General features: G+C 48.1%; 1 long non-coding RNA gene across 1 annotated transcript; it reads left to right on the top strand.

Annotated features, from left to right (window-relative positions):
- Positions 1–4,436: 4,436 nt before the first annotated feature.
- Positions 4,437–20,441, top strand: LOC114807312. Its single transcript, XR_003755356.1, has 3 exons — positions 4,437–4,530; positions 4,891–5,098; positions 19,989–20,441. It is a non-coding gene; the product is annotated as an uncharacterized LOC114807312 (long non-coding RNA).
- The last annotated feature ends 7,417 nt before the right edge of the window (positions 20,442–27,858 follow it).

Genomic DNA, 27,858 nt, shown 5'->3' on the forward strand with positions numbered 1-27,858 from the left:
GAGCCCCACGTGGGATAGGGACTTTGCCCAACACAATTTGCTCGTATATACCCCAGTGCTTATTACAGTGCCTGATACACAGTAAGTGTTTAATAATTATTATTATTCAGAGGCCACCACCTCCCCAACCAAGAAACTACTGGTATGGTGTATGTTTCTGCAACCTCTTGTCAGGTAACACTTTGGACTGGATGAAATTGTTTAGGGGCTTGAAATCAATCAGTGGTGTTTATGGAGCGCTTGCTCTGTGCAGAGCACTGTACTAAGCACTTGGAAGAGGACAATGTAACAGAATTAACAGACACATTCCCTGCCCCTATTGAGCTTACAGTCTTGAAAGACTGAAGGAAGCCCTTTATCCCCTATCTGCCCTCCACTCTGCATCATCTCTGCTACCATATTAATCCAAGCACCCATCCTATCCCATCTTGATTGCAGCATCAGCCTCCTTGCTGACCTCCCTGCCTCCCATCTTTCCCCAATCCCAGTCCATATTTCAGTCTGCTGCAGGACACGTCACCCAGCTCCTTAGAACCTGCAGTGGATTTCCATCCACCTCTGCATCAAACAAAAACGCCTCACCATTGGTTTCAAATCACTCAATCCCCTCGTCACCTCCTACCTCACCTCTCTACTTTCCTACTACAACCCAACCTGCACCCTTTGCTCCTCTGTACCCACTGTACCTTGATCTCATCTATCTTGCCAACGACCTCTTGCCCACATACTGCTTCTGGCCTGGAATGCCCCCCCACTTCATATCGACAAGCAGTTACTCTTCCCTGATTCAAAGCCTTATTAAAGGCACAACTCCTCCAAGAGGCCTTCCCTAAGTCCTCCTTTGCTCCACTTCCTTCTGCCTCACTCTGACTTGCTCTGTTTATTCATCCTCCCTCCCAACCCCACAGCACTTCTGTCCATATCTGTAATTTATTTATTTATGTTAATATGTGTCTCCCCCTCAAGAATGTAAGCTCTCTGTGGGCAGGGAACGTGTCTGTTAATAATGTTACATTATCCTCTCCCAAGCATTTAGTACAGTGCTCTGAACACAGTAAGCACTCAATAAATATGATTGAGTGATTGATGCCCTTGGCTGTGTGGAAGTGAAAGACTCACCTCTGTGAAGTTGAATTCCACCTTAGATTCATCGACTCTGTAAACTCTGGGCCCATTCAGTTTAAATTCCTTAGCTGTCAGAGAGCCCCTCAAACCGGGCAGAACGCGGGTCCTCTCACTCCCAAAGTTAACTTCTTCTACCTACTTCTTATACCAACAGTCCTTCCCTGGAAGCTGAACAGGACAGAAGCAGGAAGGAGAGAAACAGTGTGGCCTAGTGGAAAGGGCCTGTGCCTGCAAGTCACCGAGGCACATAGACAGCGCTCAACAAATACCATTAAAAAGGAAACAAAAAACAAAAAGGAGAGACAGAGTGGAGAGAACAGCGGGAACTGCGGGGAGGGAGGGAAGAGGGGAACCTCAGGGAAGAGCTTGAGTTCATTCATTGATTGATTCATGTAGTCTGAATAATGACAGGCACTCTACTAAACGCTGGGGTGGATACAATCAAATTGGGTTTGATCCAATCCCTGTCCCATGTGGGACTGACAGTCCCAAACCCCCTTTTAAAGAAGGGATAACTGAGACCCAGAGAAGTGAAGTGACTTTCCCAAGGTCAAACAGCAGACAAGTGGTGGAGCATGGATTAGAATTCATAAGCTTCTGACTCCCGTGCTCTATCCACAGTGTTGTGTTCCTCAATTTTTATTTATTGAATATCCTCCTGGATGCAAAGCACTGCCCTTATTGCTGAGAAAACAGTGGATGAGAATTAGACCCTATCCTCAAGGAGTAAATAAATGGGTTGCAGGTGTCTGTAATTAAGGATGTTCTTCCAGATCTTTTTAACGATGGGAAGCTGCAAAACCCCTTCTCCTTAATAGCCTTCTGCCTCTTCCTTTGCTGCTCCTACGGCCCCATCCCCAGAAACCCAATCTCTCCAATAGGTGCCTTTCAATGGGGACAAGTGGCACTGGCCTTTTAAAACCCCAGATCCTTTTGGTTTTCTTCCTCTTTTATGTAGGGTTCATGGGTGTTCCTTACTGTAGGTTGTGGAGAAGATATGGAGTCTGTTTCTTTGGGGGTGTGGTGAGCAGGGTCTGTGGATTCTCTCTTGATTAGCTTATTTTCTCTTCAGTTGTGACTTGGTGACTGAAGGGGTTGAGGAGTGGGGGGTGTGGTCAAGGGTTTGAAGTTGAGGGCTGCAGAGGAGAGACCCTAAATCTGGGATAATTGACTGAAAGAGTGGTAGTGATACCTTGGCAGTTTGGAGTTACTTTGTACTCCCCCAAGTGCTTAGTAATATTAATAATTGCGTATTTGTTAAGTGCTTATGATTTGCCAGGCACTGTATTAAGCCCTGGAGTGGATCCAAGCAAATTGGGTTGGATACAGTCCCTGTCCTATGTGGGGCTCACAGTTTCAATTCCCATTTTATAGATGAGGTAACTGAGGCCCAGAGAAGTGAAGTGATTTTCCCAAGGTCAAACAGCAGCCAAGTGGTGGATCAGTAATTAGAATCCATGACCTTCTGACTCCCAGGCTGGTACTCTATTCACTACATCATGCTGCCCAATTTTTATTGAGTGAACATCCTCTTTGGTGCAAAGCACTATACTAAGTGCTGGGAAAACACTGGATGAGAATTAGATGTGATTCTCAAGGAGTATGTGAATGGGTTTCAGGTGTCTATGAGAATGTTTTTCCAGATCCTTTTAATACAAATAATTATGGTATTAAGTGCTTACTATGTGCCAAGCACTGTTGTAAGTGCTGACGGGGCAGTGGCAAATCCTTCTCCTTCTTGACCTTCTGCCTTTTTCTTCCCTGATCCTTCAGCCCCACCCCCAGAAACCCAGTTTCTCTCCTATGTGTTCTTCAATGGGGCAAGTGCCACTGCCCCTTTAAAACCGTAGAGGTTTCTGGCCCTCTCCCATGGGTGCTACTTCCTGTAGGCTGTGGAGAGGAGATGGAGTATGCACCTCTGGGGGAGTGGTGTGCAGGGTCTGTGGTTGCCCCCTTGATTAGCTTATTTTCTGTTTAGTTGTGATTTGGTGACTTTACTGATTATGGTGACTGAAGGGGTTGAGGAATGGGCTGGGCTCAAGGGTTTGAAGTTGAGAGGGGCAGAGGTAAGACCCAAGTCTGGAATAATTGAAATAGTGGTAGTGACACCTTGAGGGTGGGGGGCTGCAGTTGGGTGTTTATACCAAGTGCTTAGTACTAATAATAATTGTGGTCTTAAAGTGCTTACCATCTGCCAGGCACTGTACTAAGTCCTGGAGTGGATACAAGCAAAGTGGGTTGGAGACAGTCCCTGGTCCCCTAGGCCCATGTTCTATCCACCATGTCATGCTGCTCAATTCTCATTTTATTGAATATCCTTCTGGGTGCTAAGCCCTACATTAAGTGCTGGGAAAGAACTAGATCAGAATCAGACCCACTTCTCAAGGAGTCTGTGAATGAGCTGCAGGGGTCTATAATTAAGGATGTTTTTCCAGATCCTTTTAACAATGGGCAGCTGCAAATCCTTCTCCTTAATAACCTTCTGCCTTTTTTCCCCCCTAATTCTATAGTCCCACCCTCAGATATGCAGTCTGTCCATTAGGTGCCGTTCAATGAGGCAAGAAGCACTGCCCATTTAAAGCCCCAGAGGCTTCTGAACTTCTCCCTACCCTATGTAGGGTCCGTGGGCACTACTTCCTATGAGCTGTGAGGAGGAGATGGAGTATGCTTCTCTGGAGGTGTGGTAAACAGGGCCTGTGATGCCCCCTTGTTTATCTTATCTTTAGTTCTGATAGTTGATGCCTATTGAATTGTCAGTGCTGATGGGTGTGGGGAAGATGGGTTGGTTTCTGGTGGTTCAAGAAGGATTTGGGTTGATGCTTTTAGGGGGCAATTTAAGGCTGGGTTAATGGTTGACTAGAGTGGTGATGGGGTGGCTTGGGGGGTGGAGGGGTGTTGGTTTTATATGGATGACTCAGAAAGAAATGGCTTGGGTGCTTAAAGTGGGGTTACTTGGAGACTTTATTGATTATGGTGTTTGAGGGGGTTGGAGGAATGGGCTGGGCTCAAGGATTTGAAGATGAGTGGTGGGGAGGGGAGACCAAAGTCTAGGGTAATTGACTGAAACGGTGATGGTGACACCTTAAAGGTGGGGGAGGGGGCTGCAGTTGGGTGTTACAGTATATTCCCGCAAGTGCTTAGGAGTATTAATTGTGGTAAGTGCTTATTATGTGCCAGGCACTATACTAAGCACTGGAATGGATACAAGTAAATGGGGTTGGACCCAGTTTCTTTCCCTCATGGGGCTCACATTCCCAATCCCCATTTTACAGATGAATGAAATGAGGCCCAGTCAAGTGACTTGCCCAAGGCCTTGCAACAGACAAGTGGCATGACCTCTGGCTCCCAGGCCAGTGGTCCAACCACTTTGCCATGCTGCCTCTCTCATCCAGTGATCAGCACAAAGTATGTACTCCATAAAAATATGATTGTGTTTGGGGGTGTGTGTGTGTATTCATGTCAATGATTTGGGTTGGTAATCTAGTGTTTGGTCAACTGAGTACCAATTTATCCAGGAAGTGGTATAAAAAGCTGGAGTTGTGTGGGTGTGTGCCCGTCCGCCTGTGATGGGGGAACAGGGGGAAACGGCCAGGGTTGGATAGTCAGTATCAACTGCATTATTGATATGTGGGCTATGGAGAGGGCTGAGGGTGGTATGAGGAATGTGTTTGATAGCAATGAGTTGTCCATGGTGGTGGTGATTGTTTTGGAACAGTATTCTGAGGATAGCAGCTCTTGGTCTAAACGACTCTGTTCTTGTCTCAGGACATTTCCCCATTTCAGATGGGATGTATACCAGATCTTCAAATTGCGGGAGACCGGAGATTGCTTCTTGCCTGAAGAGCCTCTTGGTCATTGAAGAAAACACACTTGTCCGCGTTCTTTTGTGACTGGCTAGTTCTCCTAATGTTGCAAATAAAGGCACAGCCAAATTGGAGAGGGGGTTCTCTGTGCCACTCGTACTTCTCCGGAGGTGAATGGGCACTTTGGTCATATTCCTCCCTTTTCTGATCTCTCCAGCACTGTCTGTTTCTTTTTCTTTCTTATGTCACCACCTTGGGTTTGTATCCTCACTGCTTTTTTAGTTCCATTCTCTTTTCGAGTATAATGATGGTATTGTTTAAATGCTTACTATGTGTTAAGCTCTGTTGGAAGTGCTGGGGTAGGTAGAAAGTTGGACACTGATGTGTATTTTGACAGTGTTTGTGGCGCAGCCTCTGATTTGGTTCCAATACTCCTGTCCTAGAGGGACAGGGCATGCTACGGGCTACACAGGCTTTGGTTTTTCTTGACTTGGTGATGAGTCTGGGACTCAGAAAGAAAAGTGTCCACTTGGTTGGGACAAGCAAGTGTCTCTGGAGTGGAGGAAGTTAAGGGGTTGTGATGCTATGAGGTCTGTCTTCAGAGGAGATAACATGCTCTGGATCCAGAGATGAAGGTCTTGGTCAGGGGAGAGAGGGATGGGGCAAAAGCTGTGGGGTGCATGGGGGTGCACGCTCATGGTCTGTGTGTGTTTTTGTGTGTCATGGTGCCCTCCTTCTGTGCTCTTGCCAGCCCCCAGTTAGCTAGTATTTCTCACTCAACCTTAGTCATCAAGTCCAGTGACCTTAAACAAACTCAACATGGGACCCTGCACCAGGCATGTGGGAGGAGGTGAGGGGTTGCTTCTGCAAGGCTAGTGCCGCCGCCCTCCCAACCCCCGATCATCCACAAATGGGTGCGGACCCAGCCCCCATCCACTGAAAATCTCCACCATCCTCAGTGGATTCAGCGCTGTGGGTTGGTCCCGGAAGCATCTGTATCAGAGCGTCAGACTGTGAGCCCCCAGGGGAAGGGGTGGGGTGGGGGTAATAATAATGTTGGTATTTGTTAAGCGCTTACTATGTGCAGAGCACTGTTCTAAGCGCTGGAGTAAATACAGGGTAATTAGGTTGTCCCACTTGGGGCTCAGTCTTAATCCCCATTTTACAGATGAGGTAACTGAGGCACAGATAAGTTAAGTGACTTTCCCACAGTCACACAGCTGACAAGTGGCAGAGCTGGGATTCGAACCCATCTCTGACTCCCAAGCCCAGGCTCTTTCCACTGAGCCACCATCATGCGCCTCTCGTGGGCAGGATTGTGCCGAGCTCAGCTTGCTGGCTGGAGACCTCTGGGGCTTCCCAATACCTGTACCCCAAGATACACACTACCCCTTCTCCTCCATGGGACTCCATTACAATCCCCCAAAAGCCCAGCAATGAGTTGGGGTTCAGTAGCTGCACCTTTGTGGAGTAGACTGTAAGCTGGTTGTAAGCAAGAAATGTGTCTGTCTATTAGGCTCTACCAAGAACATAATACAGTGCTCTGCGATCAATAAATATGCCAGACCGAGCCAGAGCATCGCCAACACAAGTGCCGCTGTTGTAGCAGCAGAAGCTGAGGCACCAGCAGTAGTCATTCAGTACTTAGTAGATGCAGAGCACCCTACTGAGCACCTGGGAGAGTGAGTTACAAAGTGCAAATCTCTCCTTGAGTTGGAACCTAGTCTGCAGAATATTTTCAGATGATTTCTCCCCTGACTCGTCTTGGCTCTGACTTTAATGGTTGAAATTTATTTACGTTAAATGTCTGTCTCCCCTTCTAGACTGTAAGCTCATAGAAGGGAGGAAATTTGTCTGATAGTAAGGGCTGAATAAATACAATTGACTGATTGAAATGGGTGTCTTTAGCAATCGAGGTGTCTCACCCCCATCCTGCTCTTAGTACCGTGCTCTCTCAAATAGCATTTGAGAAACACTACTGCTGTGTTAATGCAATACTGCCACCCTTCACTCAATGTATTGATTTACTCTGTTTTTTTCCTTCTCGTACTGCCGATTCAAGCTTACCTTGGGTTCAGTGTGCACAACTTCATGTACCGACTTGGTATATGCCATTCCACCTGTGTGCAACTCAATGTCTGTCCTGTATAATGGAAGCTGCAGCGTGGCTCAGTGGAAAGAGCCCGGGCTTGGGAGTCAGAGGTCATGGGTTTGAATCCCGGCTCTGCCACTTGTCAGCTGTGTGACTGTGGGCAAGTCACTTCACTTCTCTGGGCCTCAGTTACCTCATCTGTAAAATGGGGATTAACTGTGAGCCTCATGTGGGACAACCTGATTACTCTGTATCTCACCCAGTGCTTAGAACAGTGCTCTGCACATAGTAAGTGCTTAACAAATACCAACCAACAAGCTTCATGAGAGCAGGGGCCATGTGGGCTATGCAGTGTTGAACTTTTTGAAGCACTTGTACCATGTTGTTCCAAAGCTGATGCTCCCCCCTCTAGATGATAAGCTTATTGGGGCAGGGCTTGCAGTGGTTGTATTGTTCTATTGTATTCTCCCAAAGGCTTAGTACCATTCTCTGCACATAGTAAGAGCTCAAATATGATTGACTGACTGTCTTAGATTGTAAGCTCCCAGTGAGCAGGGGCTGTGTCTCCTACACCCAACTTGCCCAAGAGAGTGCTTAATGAGGTGGGGTCTGACTCAAGTCAGACCAAACATGGGGTCAGATGCCTCAATCAGGCTCTACTGTGGGAGAGGGGAGGAGGGGCTGGGGTGAAGGACCAGCCTGGCACTTGGTAAGTATTCAGGGCCTCGGCTGCAGGAGAAAAGGCAGAAGCCCATCTTTTTTCTGCCCCCTGGAGAAGTCTCCCAGACAATCCTGCTCAGAGGTAAGATCCTGGGGACTTGGGGGAGTGTGTTGGGGAGAAGGTCGGCAGGGTATAAGACTCTGGGGGAGAAACCCCGACTGCCTGGGGTGTCTTGCCATGCAGTGATAGTCAACCAGGGCCTCTTGTGCAGGGTGGGTGAGTGGCAGCTGCTCTGTCCTGTCTCTGCCTATCTCTTTTTGACTCCCTTGTGTGTGTGTGTGTGTGTGCTCTCTCCCTCTCTCACTCTCTTTTTCTCCTCCCCCCCCCAGGTGTGACTGTGCAGGGGACAGTCCAGCTCCGGGGTGGGGATGCAGATGGGGCTGGGCACAGGTGGCAGCACCTCCTGGCCCAAGCAGGGGGGCAGAGCGAGATTGCCCTGAGACGTGACTGAGTGTATCCTTAGGGTCCAAGGAAGGAGCCTGAGCCCCAGATGCATCCTGGGAGCCCCAGCCCCTTGCTCCAACCCCACCTCCCAACGGACATGTTGATGTGGACGGTTAGTGTCATGCCCTACCTTGGGGCTCTTAGGGCTCTGTTTTGGGCAAGTGGGAGGAATCAAAGAATCAGTGACATTTGAGCACTTAAGTCTAGAGGACTAGACTATACTGTAGAGAGAGTGAAGAGATCCTTATTTCTTTTACATCTCAACACAATCCACTGCATCCTTATAGTCCACAAACTAGAGCAGTGATTGACCCCAACCTGGCCCAGTAATGACCCCTAAGCAGGGTCCTCTCAATATGTAACTTCCTACTCCCTGGGTGGAGGACTGGGCTCCCCACTGGAGACCCAGTCAACCCTTTTGCACCTCCTCCCCCCGCCCACCCCAACAGTAATGGGTTGGCACTCTTCCCCCAGGGTGGGCTAGAACACACCTCATCAGCCAATCACATCCATCCTCAGGAAGCCGCAGCACGGTCCCGGGCCAGACCACCTGGCCCTGTGGACAGTGGAGGACTGACCAGCTATTCACTGGATGCCATGGACACTCAGATTGTGCCAGCCCCAGCGTGAGGGAATAGGTTGGCACCAGGCTGCTGCTCCCGGCCATCCCCCCAGCCTGCAACTGTGTATCCCCTCCTTCCAGACCATGCCATTTCCTTAGTGGTTCTAGGGTCAAACACTGCATTATGGGTGGCAAATCAGTCCCTTGCAACTCCAGGAAGGGATGGAGATGTGTGCAGGTGTTTGTCTCATGCATGAGAGCAAGGGCCGGGACCAGAGCAGGGTGAGAGGGGCTGTCCTTCTTTGGACGGGGAGAGGGTTATGGAAACAGGGGTCTGGAGTTCTGGACAGGTGCTCTGAGGATGGACCTCAAAAGTGGGTGTGAAGTCACCCCGGCCCCCTTAATTCTAAAGACAAGTGTGACTTCCTCCTGGCCTGGACCACTGGGAGTTATCTGCCCAGCTCTGGCTTCAAGAGTACAGACTCCTTTTCCTGCCCGAGGGGGGTGCCCCTGGGGGAGTGGGGTTTAGGGGCAGGAAGAGTCAAGGGTGTGTGTTTCTAGCTGTAAGCATGTGTGACTACCCTATGTCCTCCATCCCTCCTGGACTAGCAGAATGAAGGGGGCAGAGGACTAGCTGCAAATCCTAGAGTGGGAAGATGCAAAGTGGTTTCCCCCCATCCTATCAACAGAAATGGCATGCTCTGGCCTCCTCCTCTCCTCCTCCCCTCTCTGTCCCCTTGGCCGCCTGGGCTCTGTAAGCCCAAATGCATCTGTATGGAATAAAATGTATATGTTCTGCCTCACTCCTGACTCTGGAAAGAAAAATCTTAGTTCTCTCTCTCACATGGCAGATAGTTGGAGAGATGAATTTTGGAGTCACTTATATTGATGTGATAGCCGAAGCTTTATCATCATCAGTCATTATTATTATTATTATGGTCTATTTTAAGGGTTAATCAGTGTTGCTTAGTGGATAGAGCCCGGGCCTGGGAGTCAGAAGGACTTGGGTTCTACTTCCATCTATGCCATTTGTGTGCTCTGTGACCTTGGGTAGTCACTTCACTTCTCTGTACCTCAGTAACGTCATCTGTAAAATGGGCATAAAGACTATGAGCCCCATGTGGGGCAAGGACTGTGTACAGCCTGATTAGTTTGTATCTACCTTAGCCCTTAGAACTGTGCCAGGCACATAGTAAGCGCTAAACAAATACCATTACAACCACAGTACTAAATGCTGTGGTAGATATGAGTTAATCCAGATGCATATTCCCTGCCCTCAGTGAGTTTAAAATGGCTGTGAGCTTCATGTTTGACATAGACTATGTCCAACCTGATCAGCTTGTATCTGCCCCTGCACTTAAAACAGTGCCTGTCACATAGGAAAGAGTTTAACCAATACCATTTTAAAATAAGGAGCATTCAGGATATGAGTAATAATAATGTAATGATGTTGGTATTTGTTAAGCGCTTACTATGTGCAGAGCACTGTTCTAAGCGCTGGGATATACAGGGTAATCAGGTTGTCCCACATGAGGCTCACAGTCTTCAATCCCCATTTTACAGATGAGGGAACTGAGGCACAGAGAAGTGAAGTGACTTGCCCACAGTCACACAGCCGACAAGTGGCAGAGCCGGGCTTCGAACCCGTGACCTCTGACTCCCAAGCCCGGACTCTTTCCACTGAGCCATGCTGCTGAGAGCCTTACTTCTCAGCGAAGAGAACTTCCAAATCATCCTGTTTTCCCCTACACACAGCTGGATAAGCTCTTTGTGGGCAGAGAGCATGACTACTAACTCTGTTGTGTTGTCCTTTCCTGTCCTGCACCCAGTAAGCATTCAATAAATATCATTTATTGACTCTAGATTGTCCCTCTGGACTGTAAGCTTGTTGTGGGCAGGGAACAGGTCTTTAAACTCTGTTCTATTGTCCTCTCCCAACCGCTTAGTCCAGTGCTCTGCACACAGTAAGAGCTCAATGAATTCCATCAATTGATGGATCAGTTAGTTAAAGCCTGAGGAAAGGGTGAGATGTTGGAGTCCCGAGGTGGAGCTCATCACAAATAGCCTGGACTAATTCATGAAAAGTCTATGCATCATCACCCGATAGCCTGCCCTGTGAACCTGATGCCGAAGGGCTTTTACTGATTGTCATGACTTGTTCTCTGCAGAGTCGGGGCCTGCATAACTTTAGAAGTCTGAAGTTTCCCCACCCTTGCTTTCAGCAGGAGTATCCAAAGCAACAGAATCGAATTACCTGGCAGCCTGCTAAGTGCAGTTCAGTGGGAAATTAGCTGGCACAATTCATTAGCTGGTTAGAGGGTAATCTATCAACAGTCATCTGTCAGTTTCTCTTAGAAAGGATTGCACCCACCTACTGCTTGCCCTGTTTCCAAGAGGTCTGGGGGTGTGGGAATTATTAAAAAATCTGGGGTGGGTTTTAGAACCCTGTAGAATCACTGTTCCTCAAGCTGAGCTGTTCTGTGGGGATGGGAGGGGTGATCCAGGGAGGAGGAGGAGGGAGATGGGAAGGAGGAGCCACGTGCCAGAGATGGGGTAGCGGGGAGGATCGTCTGTTGGCCCTCGGCCTGCTAGGGAAAGCCAACTGAGGCTGACTCTCCCGGGGCCAAGCTAACATTGGCTTGAAAGCCCTCAATACCCTTGCCTCCTCTTACCTCACCTCACTGCTCTCGTACTCCAAACCAGCCCTCACACTTTGCTCCTCTAATGCTTACCTTCTCACTCTACCTTGACTTTTGTCTATCTCACCACCAACCTCTTGCCCACATCCTGTATCTGGCCTGGAACACCCTACCACCTCACATCCGGCGGACAATTAGTCTCCCCCTCACACATCCAATCCATTACCAAAACCTGCAGGTCTCACCTGCACAATATCACCAAGATCCGCCCTTTCCTCTCCATGCAAACCGCTTCCTTGCTGGTACAATCTTTCATCATATTCCAACTGGATTACTGCATCGGCCTCCTTTCTGAACTCCCATCCTCCAGTTCCTCTGCACTTGAGTCTATACTTCACTCTGCTGCCCAGATTATCTTGCTTCAGAAATGCTCTGGGCATGTCACTCCCCTCCTCAAAAATCTCTAGTCGTTTGCCTATCAACCTTTGCTTAAGCAAAAATTCCTCACTATTGGCTTCAAAGCTCTCCATCACCTTGCCCCCTCCTACCTCATCTCCCTTCTCTCCGTCTACAGCCCACCCCACACACTCCGCTCCTCTGCCACTAACCTCCTCACTGTGCCTCGTTCTCGCCTGTCCCGCCGTGGACCCCTGGCCCCCGTCTTATCCTGTGGCCTGGATTACCCTTCCTCCTCACATCTGCCAAACTGCAGAAGCAGCGTGGCTCAGTGGAAAGAGCCCAAACTTGGGAGTCTGAGGTCATGGGTTCGAATGGCGCCTCCGCCATTTGTCAGCTGTGTGACTTTGGGCAAGTCACTTAACTTCTCTGTGCCTGTTACCTCATCTGAAAAATGGGGATTAAAACTGCAAGCCCCACGTGGGATAACCTGATTGCCTTGTATCCCCCCAGTGTTTAGAACAGTGCTTTGCACATAGTAAGCGCTTAACAAATACTACCATTATTATTATTATTATCTCTCTTCCCCCTCTTTAAAGCCCTACTGAGAGCTCACTTCCTCCAGGAGGCCTTCCCAGACTGAACCCCCACTCTTTCCTCTGCTACTCCTCCCCTCCCCATCACCCCTACTCCCTCCCTCTGCTCTAATAATGTTGGCATTTGTTAAACGCTTACTATGTGCCGAGCACTGTTCTAAGCACTGGGGTAGACACAGGGGAATCAGGTTGTCCCACGTGGGGCTCACGGTCTTAATCCCCATTTTACAGATGAGGTCACTGAGGCACCGAGAAGTTAAGTGACTTGCCCAAAGTCACACAGCTGACAAGTGGCCGAGCTGGGATTTGAACCCATGACCTCTGACTCCAAAGCCTGTGCTCTTTCCACTGAGCCACGCTGCTCTACCCCCTTCCCCTCCCCACATCACTTGTGTATATTTGTACATATTTATTATTCTATTTTATTAATCATGTGTACATAGCTATAATTCTATTTATTTTAATGGTATTGATGGTATTGATTGACAAGTAGAACCACTGTCTACTTGTTTTGTTTTGTTGTCTGTCTCCCCCTTCTAGACTGTGAGCGTGTTGTTGGATAGGGATTTCACTATCTGTTGCCAAATTTTACTTTCCAAGTGCTTAGTACAGTACTCTGCACATAGTAAGTGCTTGATAAATACTACTGAATGAATGAATGAATTGAAGGCACATTTTCAAGAGGCCTTCCTTGTCCTCTTTTCCTTTTCTTCAACTTTCTTCGGCATCTCTGTGGCTTGCTCCTCATAGTCAACGCCCCCCCCTCCCGGCCCCACAGCACTAATGTCCATCTCTGTAATGTATTTATGTATATTTATATTGTTGGTATTAAGCGCTTACTGTGTGCAGAGCACTGCTCTAAGTGCTGGGGTAGATACAGGGTAATCAGGTTGTGCCATGTGAGGCTCACAGTCTTCATCCCCATTTTACAGATGAGGTAACTGAGGCACAGAGAAGGTAAGTGAATTGCCCACAGTCACACAGCTGACAAGTGGCAGAGCAGGGATTCGAACCCATGACCTCTGACTCCCAAGCCCATGCTTTTTCCACTGAGCCACACTGCTTCAATGTCTGTCTCCCCCTCTAGACTGTAAGCTCACTGTGGTCAGGAAATGCATCCCTTATATTCTTATATTGTACTCTTCCAAGTGCTTAGTACAGAGGTCTGCACACAGCAAGAGCTCAATGAATAGGACTGACTGACTGACTCTGCTCTGGCCAAGCGCTTTGCCCTGTTGGTGGGGGTGGGGGTACTGGTGGTTAGTCTTCTGTCCGGTCAAAACCTTGACCAGTAACCCCAAACCAGTGGGAGTTACTGCAAAGCAGCGTGGCCTAGTGGAAAAAGCACTGGCCTGGGAGTCAGAGGACCTGGGTTCTCACCCTGGCTCCACCACTTGTCTGCTGTGTGACCATCTGACCCCCTTGTCTCTTCCCTCCCCATCCTGACTCTCTCCCCAGTGACCCAGCATGGACCATCCAACACCTCTGACTCTCCCTTCTCCATCAATCTCTGTGTCTCAGTTTCCTCAGCATGACTCAGTGGAAAGAGCACGGGCTTGGGAGTCAGAGGTCATGGGTTCGAATCCCTGCTCTGCCACTTGTCAGCCATGTGACTGTGGGCAAGTCACTTAATTTCTCTGTGCCTCAGCTACCTCATCTGTAAAATGGGGATTAAGACTGTGAGCCTCACATGAGACAACCTGATTATCCTGTATCTACCATAGCGCTTAGAACTGTGCTCTGCATATCGAAAGCGCTTAACAAATACCAACATCATTATTATTATTATTATTATTAAAATGGTGATTAAGACTGTGAGCTCACTGTGGGACAGGGACTGTGTCCAACCTGATTATCTTGTATTTACTCCAGCGGTTAGTACAGTGCCTTGCACATACTAAGCGCTTAACAAAAACCACAGTTGTTGTTATTACTATCCGGGAAGTCAAATTGGGTCATTCTGTGGGCAATTGATCAGAGTAGGTGTTGTTTTCCTTTCTCTTGACACTTGTTTGTTTGTTTTTTTAATTTTTTAAATTTTAACTGTTTTAATTGTATTTGTTAGGACTTGGCTCTTTGTGCTAGGCCATGCTGTTTATATATGAATTGCCTTCAAGCAATGCGTTCACTAGTGCAAATGGATCCCAGCCAGAATGCCAGATTACTCAATCAATGGATCAGTGCTCTTTATTGAGCCCTTACTCTGTGCAGAGCACTGTACTAACTTTTTATAACATTTAAGCACCTACTATGTGCTAAGCACTCTGCTGAGCTATGAGGTAGACAAAAGATGCAGAGAAGCAGTATGGCTTATTGGAAAGAGCCCAGCCATGGAAGTCAGAGGACCAGGGTTCTAATCCCAGCTCTGCCACTTGTCTGCTTTATGGCCTTAGGCAAGTCACTTCACTCTTCTGTGCCTCAGTTACCTCTTCTGTGAAATGGGGATTAAGACTGTGAGCTCCATGTGGGACAGGGCCTATATCTAACCCGCTTAGCTTTTATCTACCCCAGTGCTTAGTGGAGAAGCAGTGTGGCTCAGTGGAAAGAGCCCGGGCCTGGGAGTCAGAGGTCATGGCTTCGAATCCTGACTCTGCCACTTGTCAGCTGTGTGACTGTGGGCAAGTCACTTAACTTCTCTGTGCCTCAGTTACCTCATCTGTAAAATGGGGATTAACTGTGAGCCTCACGTGAGACAACCTGATTGCTCTGTATCTACCCCAGCGCTTAGAACAGTGCTCTGCACATAGTAAGTGCTTAACAAATACCAACATCATTATTATTATTATTACAGTGACCGGCACGTAGTAAGTGCTTAACAAATACCATTAAAAAAAAAAAGTTGAGGGGGCTCCCTGCCCTGTCTTCTGCTCAGTCTCCATGTCTGTGACCAGAAAACTTTCATTCTGCTTTCCCAGCTTTTCTGTCTCCTTTTCAGCTCACTTGACTTGTCATGAGCACACATGCACCGCCTCCCCCACCCCGCCCTCGAATTAAGGCTCCTAGACCTTGAAAACATTCTTTTGCTTTAGCTTCCAGGTCATCTTTCAGCTTTCTGAAAGAAAACCAACTTTATTCCGGAAGTCATGTGCAGCCGTTTATTTTCCCCAGTGGGTAATGTCACACGCACATCATAAGGGTCCAGCCGTTTGAAGGAAGCAGTGGCACTCCCAGCCTGTTTATGCTGAAACTGCAGAACAAGAGTCACAGTGGACTTTGCTTAGAATGAGCCCCCAAAAACCACCAGCATTTCCGCTCACTTGTCTCCGTGGGTTTGTTAAGCATTTACTAGGTATGGAGCATGGTAGTAACTCTCTTGTCTGTACTCCCCCAAGCACTTAGTACAATGTGCACTGAATAAATACCACTGGTTGATTGACTTATGCATTCTCTGGCCTTAAGGTGTCATCTCTATCCTAATCCTCCTTGACCGCTCAGCTGCCTTTGACACTGTAGACCATCCCCTTCTCCTCCACACCTTATCTCACCTTGGCTTCACAGACTCCGTCCTCTGCTGGTCCTCCTCTTATCTTTCTGGCCGTTCATTCTTGGACTCCTTCGCAGGCTCCTCCTCCCCCTCCCATCCTCTAACTGTAGGAGTTCCTCAAGGGTCAGTTCTTGGCCCTCTTCTGTTCTCCATCTACACTCACTCCCTCGGTGAACTCATTCGCTCTCACGGCTTCAACTATCATCTCTATGCAGATGACACACAAATCTACATCTCTGCCCCTGTCCTCTCCCCCTCCCTCAGGCTCGTATCTCCTCCTGCCTCCAGGATGTCTCTACCTGGATGTCTGCCCGCCCCTAAAACTCAGCATGTCCAAAACTGAGCTCCTTATCTTCCCTCCCAAGGCCCGTCCTCTTCCTGACTTCCCTATCACTGTGAATGGTACGACCATCCTTCCCGTCTCTCAAGCCCGCAACCTTGGTGTTATCTTTGACTCAGCTCTCTCATTCAGCCCACACATCCAATCCGTCACCAAGACCTGCCAGTCTCACCTTTCCTAATATCGCCAAGATCCGCCCTTTCCTCTACACCCAAACGGCTATCTTACTGGTACAGGCTCTCATAATATCCCGGCTGGATTATTGGGTCAGGCTTTTCTCTGATCTCCCTTCCTCCCATCTCTCCCCGATTCAGTCTATTCTTCATTCCGCTGCCCGGCTCATCTTCCTGTAGAAACGCTCTGGGCATGTCACTCCCCTTCTTAAGACCCTCCAGTGGTTGCCTATCAACTTCCACACGAAACAAAAACTTCTCACTCTAGGCTTCAAGGCTCTCCATCACCTTGTCCCCTCCTACCTCTCCTCCCTTCTCTCTTTCTTCTGCCCACCCCGTAGGCTTCGCTCCTCCGCCGCCCACCTCCTCACCGTCCCCCGTTCTCGCCTATCCCGCCGTCGACCCCTGGGCCACGTCCTCCCACTGTCCTGGAATGCCCTCCCTCCTCACCTCCGCCAAACTAATTCTCTTCCCCTCTTCAAAGCCCTACTGAGAGCTCACCTCCTCCAAGAGGCCTTCCCAGTCTGAGCTTCCCCTTTTCCCTCTGCTCCCTCTGCTGCCTCTCTGCCCCCCCACCTCCCCTCAGCTAAGCCCCTTTTCCCCCCCTTTCCCTCTGCTCCTCCCCCTCTCCCTTCCCCTCAGCACTGTGCTCATCCGCTCATTTGTATATGTTTTTATTACCCTATTTATTTTGTTTAAGAGATGTACATGTCCTTGATTCTATTTATTGCTATTGTTTTTGTCTGCCTGTCTCCCCCGAGACTGTAAGCCTGTCAATGGGCAGTGATTATCTCTATCTGTTGCCGAATTGTACATTCCAAGCGCTTAGTACAATGCTCTGCACATAGTAAGCGCTCAATAAATACTACTGAATGAATGAATCTCCAACTGTCTGCTCCTTAGCTTTTTCCTTGCTGACAGAAGAGGGGGAGAGGGAGGGAATAGGAAAGCAGGGAGGGGGAGAATGGAAAAGAATGGGGGAAAATGGGAGGGGGGAGAGAGGCTGTGAAGGGGGAAAGGGAGAAGAGAGCAGGGGAGGAGGAAAACTGTAAGCTCACTGAGGGCAGGGATCATGTCTCTCAGCTCTAACAATTATTATTATCCGGGAAGTCCGATTTGGCCATTCTGTAGGGAATTGATCAGCGTAGGTGCTGTTCTCATTTCTCTTGCCACCTGTTTTTTTGTTGTGTTGTTTTGTTTTTTTTTTAAACAGATCACTTCACTCTTCTGTGCTTCAGTTACCTCTTCTGTGAAATGGGGATTACTGTGTGCAGAATACTATACTAAACATTTGGGAATCACATTCTCTGCCCACGAGGAGCTTACAAGTCCTCACCAATGTTCTGCCCCAGTGATAATAACTGCTCTATTTGTTAAGTATTTACTATGTGCCCAGTACTGTAGTAAGCCCTGGGATCGATTCAAGATAATCAGTTTGGACCCAGTCCCTGTCCCACAACACACAGTCTAAGGGGGAAGGAAAACAGGGATTTAATCCCCATTTTGCCGATGGGGAAAATGAGGACCAGAGAAGTTAAGTGAATTGCCTGAGGTCACACAGTAGGCAAGTGGCAGATCTGGGGTTAGAACCCAGGTCCTCTGGCTCCTAGGCGTGTACTCTTTCCAATAGTCCAAACCACTCCCCACTGTCTTCTATTGTGACCTCCTATCTAAAGGAGATCGGGAAGCAGAGTTGCCTAGTGGAAAGTGCCATGGCCTGGGATTCAGAAGATGCGGGTTCAAATTCACTTATTCAATCGTGTTACTTATTCAATCGTGCTTACTGTGTGCAGAGCACTGTACTAAGTGCTTGGGAGAGGACAATAGAACAATAGACACATTCCCTGCCTACAGCGAGCTCACAGCCTAGAGGGGAGTGCTTAACTAATACCACAGTTATTTTTAACCCCTGCTCCTCCACGTTCCTGCTATGTGACCATGGGCAAATCACTACTCTGGGTCTCAGTTTCTTCAGCTGTAAAATGGGGACCTATCTTGTGTCCCTCATGTGGGACTTATATCTACCCCAGCAGCGCTTAGTACAGTGCCTGGCACATAGTAAGCACTTAAATGCCATAATTGTTATTATTACATTGCTTGACACACAGTAAGCACTTAACACATACCACTATGATTGTTATTATTATCATTAGCACATCTTCTCCCATCCTTAAAGCATCCTGAAACCCCTCCTCCTCCTCGTCCTCCAGGAAGCCTTTTTTGATAAACTCCCAATAGCTCTATTAACATTTCAGTATGTTACCCTAACTCTTGCACGTAGGTCTATACTGGTATATAGATTGGTGGAATATGATAGTCTACTCGTACTGCTCACTTTTTCACTGGCCATCTCTCCCTCCTCGCTTCTGCTCCTCCTCTTGTTGAATCCTTTGTGTCTCCTCTGTGACAATGTGGTGACCTTTCCTACATTGAATCATAATAGATCATTGTGCTACTGAAATGCTTATTATGAGCCAAGCACTGTCCTGAGCACCTGGGAAGAGACTGAATAATCAGGTGGGCCACAGTCCCTTACTTGTCTGCTGTATGACCTTGGGCAAATCATTTAACTTCCCTGTGCCTCAGTTACCTCATCTGTGAAGTGGGGGTGAAGACTGAGAGTCCCATGTGGGACATGGACTATGTCCAATTTCATTATCTTGTTTTCTATCCCAGTGTTTAGCACAGTCCCTGGCATGTAATTAAGTGCTTAACAAATACCATAAAAAAGGGAGAACACATTTCCTGCCCACAATGAGTTTACAGTCTAGAATGGGGGAGACAGACATTAATATAAGGAAAATTACAGATGTGCCCATAAGTGCTGTGGGACTGGGAGAGAGGAAGAATAAAGGGAGCAAGCAAGTCAGAGTGAGGCAGAAGGGAGCAGGAGAAGAGGAAAAGAGGGCTGAGTCAGGAAAGGGCTTTTGGAGGAGATGGGCCTTCAATAAGGCTTGGAAGTCGATGGAGATACCGAGGGGAGTTTTGAACACCAGAGACTCCCCTTGATGTTTCGGGAACAGATTTTTTGTTGATGATCCTCTTCCTTTTGCACTATTAGCTCATGTCTGCCTCAAGAACCCTGCTTCAGAAGTCCCCTCTCCTGGGCTCAGCAGTGAGTCTCCTGACTCCCTAAGAAAGGAAAAAAACTCTTCCCTGGCCCCTGGCAGCTGCAGTAGACACAGCAGAGAAGGGATTTGGGGAGGAGTCGTCCCATGTAGCAGTGGGAAAGGGAAGCAACAGGGCCTAGGGGATGGAGCCCAGGCCTGGGAGTCAGAAGTACTCGGGTTCCCATCCCAGCTCTGCAGCTTGTCTGCTGGGTGACCTCAGATGAGTCTCTTAATTTCTCTGTGCCTCAGTTCCTTCATCTGTCAAACTGGGATGAAGACTGTGAGCCCCTCATAGGAAATGGACTGTATCCAACCCGATTAACTTGTATCTACCCCAGCGTCTAGTACGGTGCCTGGCACATAGTAAGCCCTTAACAATAGATAGCACCTCTATTTTTTCCTTCTTTAATTTTTTTTTCAAGGGCACAAAGAGTTGACATGGGTCCGTGGGCTTAGACTCAGCAAAGCAGGATTAATCTCTCTTCTTTTCCTTCTTTCCACAGAAAATCACCAAGCGGGTCTTGGGAAGAAAGGCCATGAGGAAGTGATGACAAGGAACAATCCTTCTGGGCTCCAAAGGGATATTTATTCCTGGGATCCAGCACTGATCTGGTTGTGGGGGGGACCAGTCTGTGTTTTTATGAGCCGCATGGATGTGTGTTTCAGGAGATTCGCTTTGCCTATTTTAATCTAGACAGGGATAGATTTGATGTAATAATCAAGGAGGGTCAGGTTGGAGGGGGGAAGTACGAGGAGGGAAAGGATGACATCGTTTCTTTTGTGTCGGGTTGGTCATGGTAATTCTTTCTTCTTCCCAGCCTTAAACTGAACCTTCTTTTGTATGTTTTCATACTTCTAGAAAAGAAATTAAACACCTTTTGACTGACATGGAGACAAGAAAAGAAACTATCGCTTCCTCCCCATCCTGATATGTGTGTCCCACACCACCAAGGAAGTGCCAGGGTAAGCCTAGGCCCCGGCGGCTTCAGGTACGGGCTCCCCCCAGGGGAAATGGGGAATCCGGTGCCATCCTGCCGACTCAGGGACCTCACTCTCAGCAGTCGAGCCAGACAGGGACCAGCCTAAGAGGGTGCTCGAAACCCAACCGGCCTCTCGTTACTGGCTCAGGGCCTTCACTTTTATTCATTCATTCAGTCAGTCATATTTATTAAGGACTTACTTTGTGCAGAGCCCTGTACTAAGTGCTTGGGAAAGCACAGTACAATATAGAGTGACAATCCCTGCCCACAATGAGCTCACAGTCTGGGGGCAGGGGCAGGGTGGGGATGGGGGAGACAGACATCCATACAAATGAACAGACATCAACAGAAATAAATAAAATTCCAGAAATATATATATAAGTGCTGGGAGGCTGGGGGAAGGGGGAAGAGTAAAGGGAGCAAGTCAAGGCAACAGAAGGGAGTGGTAGATGAGGAAGAGTGGGGCTTAGTCTGGGAAGGACTCATGGAAGGAGATGTGCCTTCAGTAAGGCTTTGAAGTGGGGGTAGAGAAATTTTCTGGTGGATTTGAGGAAGGATGGTGCTCCAGGCCAGAGGTAGGACATGCGCCAGGGGTCATTGGTGAGGCTGGCAAGATGGAGGCACAGTGAGAAGGTTAGCACCAGAGGAGTGAAGTGTTCAAGTTGGGTTGTAACAGAGAAGCGGGATGAGGTAGGAGGGGGCAAGGTGATGGAGTGCTTTAACACCAATGGTGAGGAGTTTTTATTTGATACAGAGATGGATAGTCAACCATTAGAGATATTTGAGGAGGGGGTTGACATATCCTGATGATTTCTGTAGAAAGGTGATCCGGGCATCGGAATGAAGTGGGGACTGGAGTGGGGAGAGGCAGGAGGTTGGGAGATCAGCAAGGAGGCTGATGCAGCAATCTAGGCTGGTTAGGATGAGTGACTGTATTAACGTGGTAGCAGTTTGGATGGAGAGGAAAGGGCAGAATTTAGCAATGTTGTGAAGGTGGGACCGACAGGATTTGGTGACGGATCGAATGTGTTGGTTGAATGAGAGAGCGGAGTCAAGGATAACACCATGGTTACAGGCTTGGGAGATGGGAAGGACGGTGGTGCCATCTACAGTGAGGGGAAAGTCCGGGAGAGGACTTTCTGCTTCCTGTTTCTGCTACTATGAGCAGATTGTGTCCCAGGAAAGAAATGTCTTTTTAAATATTTTTTAATGGTATTTGTAAAGCACTTACCTATGGCACAGGCAGTGTTCTAAGTGCTGGACTAGATATAAGCTAATTGGGTTGGACACAGTCCCTATCCCAAGTGGGGCTCACGGTTTTAAGTCCCGTTTTCCAGATGAAGGAACTGAGGCCCAGAGAAGTGAAGTGGCTTACCCAGGTCACAGAGCAGACAAGCAGCAGAACTGGGATTAGAATCCAGGTCACTGGAACTCCCGGGCCCCTGCTCTTTCCACTAGGTCATGCTGCTTCTCAATACTTGGTGCATAGTATGCGCTTAACCAATACCACAATTAACAATCATTCCAAGTATTATTATTATTATTATGATAATTCCTACCAGAGAAGTATAGGATTGTTTCCCCCATTTACCCTCCAAAAACTGATCTTCGTGGGTGGGAGAGATGGTATTTGTTAAACGCTCACTATGTATCAAGCACTCTTCTAAGCACTGGGGTTGATACGAGCTAGTTAAGTTGGACACAATCCCCGTCCCACGTGGGGCTCACAGCCTTCATTTCCATCTTCCAAATGAAGTTAAGTAAAGAGAAATGAAGTGTTGTCCAGCATCACCCAGCAGACAGGTGGCAAAGCTGGAATTAGAACCCAGGTCCTTCTGCCTCAAAGGCCTGTGCTTTTTCCACGAGGCCATGCTGCTTCTCAGTCCTTGGCACAGAGTAAGCACTTAACAAATACCCCAGTTATTAATAATGACAATTGTTATTACAAGAGACATACAAGACAGTTTCTCCCACTTACCCTCAAAAAACCTAGCTTAGTGGGTGGAAGAGATGAATAAACAAGACGAAAGTTACAAAGACAAAGTCTCCTGTTGAAGATGGAAGGTGACCCTCAGCCCTGTGACTTTGAACATGAGAACCCGTGGGGGAGTTGATAATGGAGAGTGTTGGTGCCTTGCATGGTGCCATGTACACTCCCTTGGTCCTTCCAGGAGGCATCTTCTCACTGGGGCATGGAAGAGGAGGAGGAGGAGGAGAAGGGGGAGAAGAAAGAAGAAGAGGAGGGGTAGGGTTGGGGGAGGAGGAGGACTATTAAGCATCTCTGTCTCCCGTGTGCAGAGAGAGCATCATGCCAAGTGCTGGGAAAGAATTCCCAGGTAAGAACTGAGGGGAGCCTTAATAATAATTATAGCACTTGTTAAGTGCCTAATATGTGACAAGCACTGATAATAATAAGGTTGGTATTTGGTAAGTGCTTACTATGTGCAGAGCACTGTTCTAAGTGCTGGGGTAGATACAGGACAATCAGGTTGTCCCACGTGAGGCTCACAGTCTTAATCCCCATTTTACACATGAAGTAACTGAGGCACAGAGAAGTTAAGTGACTTGCCTACAGTCACACAGCTGACAAGTGGCAGAGCTGGGATTCGAACCCATGATCTCTGACTCCCAAGCCCGTGCTCTCTCCACTGAGCCACGCTGCTTCCCAAGCACTATGGTAAGTGCTGGAGTTGAGTCAAGTCCCTGTCTCATGTGGGGCTCATACTCTTAATCCCCATTTTACAGATGAGGTAACTGAGGCAAGGAAGTTAAGTGACATGGTGTAGTGGCTAGAGCATGGGCCTGGGAGTCAGAAGGTCATGAGATCTAATCCCACCTCCACCACCTATGGGCTGTGTGGCCTTGGGCAAGCCACTTCATTTCTCTGTGCCTCAGTTACCTCATCAGTAAAATGGGGATGAAGAATGTGAGTCCTGTGGGGGACACGGACTGTGTCCAACTGGATTTTCTTGTATCCACTCCAGCGCTTAGTAAGGTGCCTGGCACATAGTAAGTGCTTCCCAGATACCATTATTGTGATTCTTTTCATTACTACCCAAGCAGCAGACATGTGATGGAGCCCGGATTAGAACCAGGTCCTTCAGACTACCGGGCCCATGCTCTATCCGCTAAACCAGGCTTTAGCTGCCATCTCTATGTGAATGATTTCCAAATCTACCTCTCCAGCCCGGGCCTCTCTTTCCTTTTAAGTGTTTACTATGTGCCAGGCACTGTACTAAGCCCTGGGGTAGAAACAGGCTAATTGGGTTGGGCACATTCCCTGTCCCACTCCATTTTACAGATGAGGTCACTGAGTCCCAAAGAAGTGAAGTGATTTGCCCAAGGTCATACAGCATACGAGTGGCAGAGCTGGGATTTCAGCTCATGTCCTTTTGACTTCCGGGCCTGTGCTCTATCCAGTAGGCCAAGTTGCCTCACATTTCCTCCTGCCTTCCTGTGAGCTCGTCCTCTACTCTGTGAACAGGGAATGTGTCTGTTTGTTCTTGTATTGCAGTCTCCCAAGTGCTTAGTACAGTGCTTTGAACACAGAAAGGGCTCAATAAATACAATCGAATGATTGAATGAATGACATCTCTGCTCGGATGTACTGCCGACACCTCAAATTTAGTACATCCAAAATAGAATGCCTCATATTCCCACCCAAACACTCCTCTTCCAAATCCTTTCCCGTCACTGTAGACCACGCCACCATCCTCCCTGCCCCTCAAGCCTGTAACCTTGGCATTATGCTCAGAACATCCCTCATTCGGTAACCTTGGCCTTATCCTCACTCATCCTTCATTTAACCTGCATATTCAACCTATAACCAAATCCTGGAAGTTTTATCTTTACATTTCTAAAATCCACCCTTTCCTCTCCATCCAAACTGCTACCCCACAGATCCAAGCACTTCTCCTATCCCGAAGGGATGGGAGTTTGTCTGGATGTAGTGGATAGAGCACGGGCCTGGAGGTCAGATGGTCATGGGTTCTAATCCTAGCTCTGCCCATCTGCTGCAAAGACTTGGGCAAATCACTTCACTGCTCTGTGCTTCAGGTCCCTCATCTGGAAAATGGGAGCTGAGACTGTGAGCCTTATGTGGACAGGAACTGTGTCCAACCTTCTTTGCTTGTATCCAACCCAGTGCTTAGTAGAGTGCCTGGCACACAGTCAGTGCTTGGCAAATACCATAAAAATAATAATTATTATTATGAACAGTAATGGGCTCATAATCCAGGACCACAGCAGACACCGGGCCTATTCCCTCCCCTCGAATCTCCCCCATCCCCCTTCCCTCAATCAAATACTTCGCCTCCCTGAACACCAGCCATTGGTCCTATTTCACCTCCAGGTAGGACCTTGGGAGCACATTCTTCTTAGACTGATCAAAGGTCACAGGTCCAAGTGCGGAGATGATGCAGAAGGGAGCAGAAGATGCAGCTGGGGAAAAGAGGGCTTAATTGGGGAATGCCTCTTGGAGGAGACGTGACTTTGGAAGGTGGGGAGAGTAGCAGCCCGGTGTAGATGGAGGGGGAAGGAATTCCAGGTCAGAGGGAGGATGTGGGAAGGAGGTAGGTGGCAAGATAGATGAGATTGAGGCAGTGAGCAGGGTAGCACTAGAGGAGCAAAGTGCACAGGCTGCTTTGAAGTAGGAAATCAGTGAGGCGAGGTAGGAGAGGGCAAGTCAACTGAAAGCATTAAAGCCAAGGGTAAGGAGTTTCTGTTTGATCCCCATTGTACAGATAAGGTGACTGAGGCACAGAGAACGTAAGTGACCTGCCCAAGATCACACAGACAAGTGGTAGAGCCAGGATGTGAACCCAGGACCTCCGACTCCTGGGTCCGAGTTCTTACCATTATGCCACGTTGCTTCTTATTCTTAAGCCTGTCTTCCTGTGGGAATGGATTCCACACATTTACCATGGAGGAGGGTAGTAATATAATAATAATGGTACTTGTTAAACCCTTACTATGTACCAAACACTGTTCTAAGGTCTGGGGTTAGAGACAAGTTAAGCAGATTGGACACAGTCCCTGTCCCACATGGGGCTCCCAGTCTTAAACTCCATTTTCCAGATGAGGTAGCTGAGGCTCAAAGAAGTTAAGCGATTTGCCCAAGATCACATAGCTGTCACCCAGGACCGTGCTCTATCCACTACGGCAATATTTCCTTGGACAGACAGAACTCATCTCTGGGCCTAGGCTAATTTCTAGAATAGAGTAAGAAGTTTGGGTTATGATAGTTGTGGTATTTGTGGCACGTGCTAAACTAGGGTAGAGAGGAAATAATTAGGTCCCACATGGGGCTCACAGTTCAAAACCAGTCTTGAATCCCCATTTTGCAGATGAGCGACCGGAGGTGCCGAGAAGTGAAGTGACATGCCCAAGGTCACACAGCAGACAAGTGGCGGAGCTGAGATTAGAACCCAAGTCCTCTGACTCCCTGACCTGTGCTCTGCACACAGTAAATCCTCAATAAATAGGACCGCTTGACTGGTTGTTCTTTACATTAGGCCACACCCTATTTTTCACATACTGGTGAAAAATCAATCAAAGGTGTTTACTGAACGCTTACTCGGTACAGAGCACTGTACTAAGCACTTGGGGGAGTACAGTAGAATAGAATTAGCAAAGATTTTCCCTGCCCATAAGGAGCTCACAGTCTGGAGTCTAAAAGACCAGCTTTTTGATTTTCCTATTTCCCGCTTATTAGAACTTGGATATTTTTGGCTTCATAAATGTGACAAATGTGAGGCCGGGGAAAGAAATGAGAAGGTTTGCGGTAGGAACTGGGATTTTGAGGTTTTACTGCTGCTTGGTTTGTTCCCTAGCGGATAGTGCACGGGCCTGGGTGCCAGGAGGACCAGGCTTCTGATCCCGGCTCTGCCACTTGCCTGTCGTTTATTTATTTCTAGGAATGTTTGTCTGCCCCTCTAGACTATAAACTCATTGTGGGCAGAGAATGTGTCTGTTAGATTGTTATACTGTACTCTCCCAAGGGCTTAGGGCAATGTTCTGCAACTATTAAGTGCTCTGTAAATATGATTGACTATGGGGGACATTAGGCAAGTCACTTCACTTCTCTGGGCCTCAGTGACCTTATCTGTAAAATGGGGATTAAGACTGTGAGCCCCGTGGGGCACATGGACTGTGTCAAACCTGATTACCTTGTGTGTACCTCAGTGCTTAGAACAGTGCCTGCCTGGGACATAGTAAGTGCTTAACAAATACCATTCATTACATTCATTCAGTCATATTTATTAAATTTTTCCTGTGTGCAGAGCACTGTACTAATTGCTTTGGAGAGTCCATACTACGGTGGGCAGACATGTTCCCTGCCTACCTCCTACTTAGAGTACGCCCCAAGTGGGACACAGACTTGGTTTAACTGTTATCACTATTATGGTTATCATCATCATCGTCACTATCATTATGAGCCCCATCCGTCTAGGGACTGTGTTGGACCTGATTATCAGATGGATACAGTGCTTGTCCCAGAGCCTAAGAAAGAGAGAAAACAGGTATTGAATCCCGTTTCACAGATGAGGGAACAAAGACTCAGCTAAGTGAGGTGTTGAGAATAGGATTTGTTAAGCACTTAATATGTGTCAAGCACTGTTCTAAGGGCCTGGGTAGGTGACAAGCTCATCCAGTTGGACACTTCCCTGTCCCACATGGGTATCTCAATCTTAATCTCCATTTTACAGATGAGGGTACTGAGGCACAGAGCAGTGAAGTGACTTGTCCCAGCAGCGGATGAGTGGAGCTGGGATTAAAACCCAGAAGCCCTGACTCACAACCCTGCATTCCTTCCACAAGGCTGACTTTTGGATATATTGCTAGGGATTTTATGGGTAGACTTGTAAGTCTTTACTTATCCTTCAGAGATTTTATTATACACCTCGATCACCCCAAGCCAAATCAACCTCCTCACCGTCCCCCATTCTCGCCTATCCCACCATCGACCCCTGGGCCACGTCCTCCCGCTGTCCTGGAATGCCCTCCCTCCTCACCTCCGCCAAACTAATTCTCTTCCCCTCTTCAAAACCCTACTTAGAGCTCACCTCCTCCAAGAGGCCTTCCCAGTCTGAGCTTCCCCTTTTCCCTCTGCTCCCTCTGCTGCCTCTCTGCCCCCCCCACCTCCCCTCAGGTAAGCCCCCTTCCCCCCGCTCTTTCCCTCTGCTCCTCCCCCTCTCCCTTCCCCTCCCCTCAGCACTCTGCTCGTCCGCTCATTTGTATATATTTTTATTACCCTATTTATTTTGTTAAAGAGATGTACATGTCCTTGATTCTATTTATTGCTATTGTTTTTGTCTGCCTGTCTCCCCCGATTAGACTGTAAGCCTGTCAATGGGCAGTGATTATCTCCATCTGTTGCCGAATTGTACATTCC

This window comes from Ornithorhynchus anatinus, chromosome X2 (assembly GCF_004115215.2).
Source record: "Ornithorhynchus anatinus isolate Pmale09 chromosome X2, mOrnAna1.pri.v4, whole genome shotgun sequence".
NCBI classification, from domain to species: Eukaryota; Metazoa; Chordata; class Mammalia; order Monotremata; family Ornithorhynchidae; genus Ornithorhynchus; species Ornithorhynchus anatinus.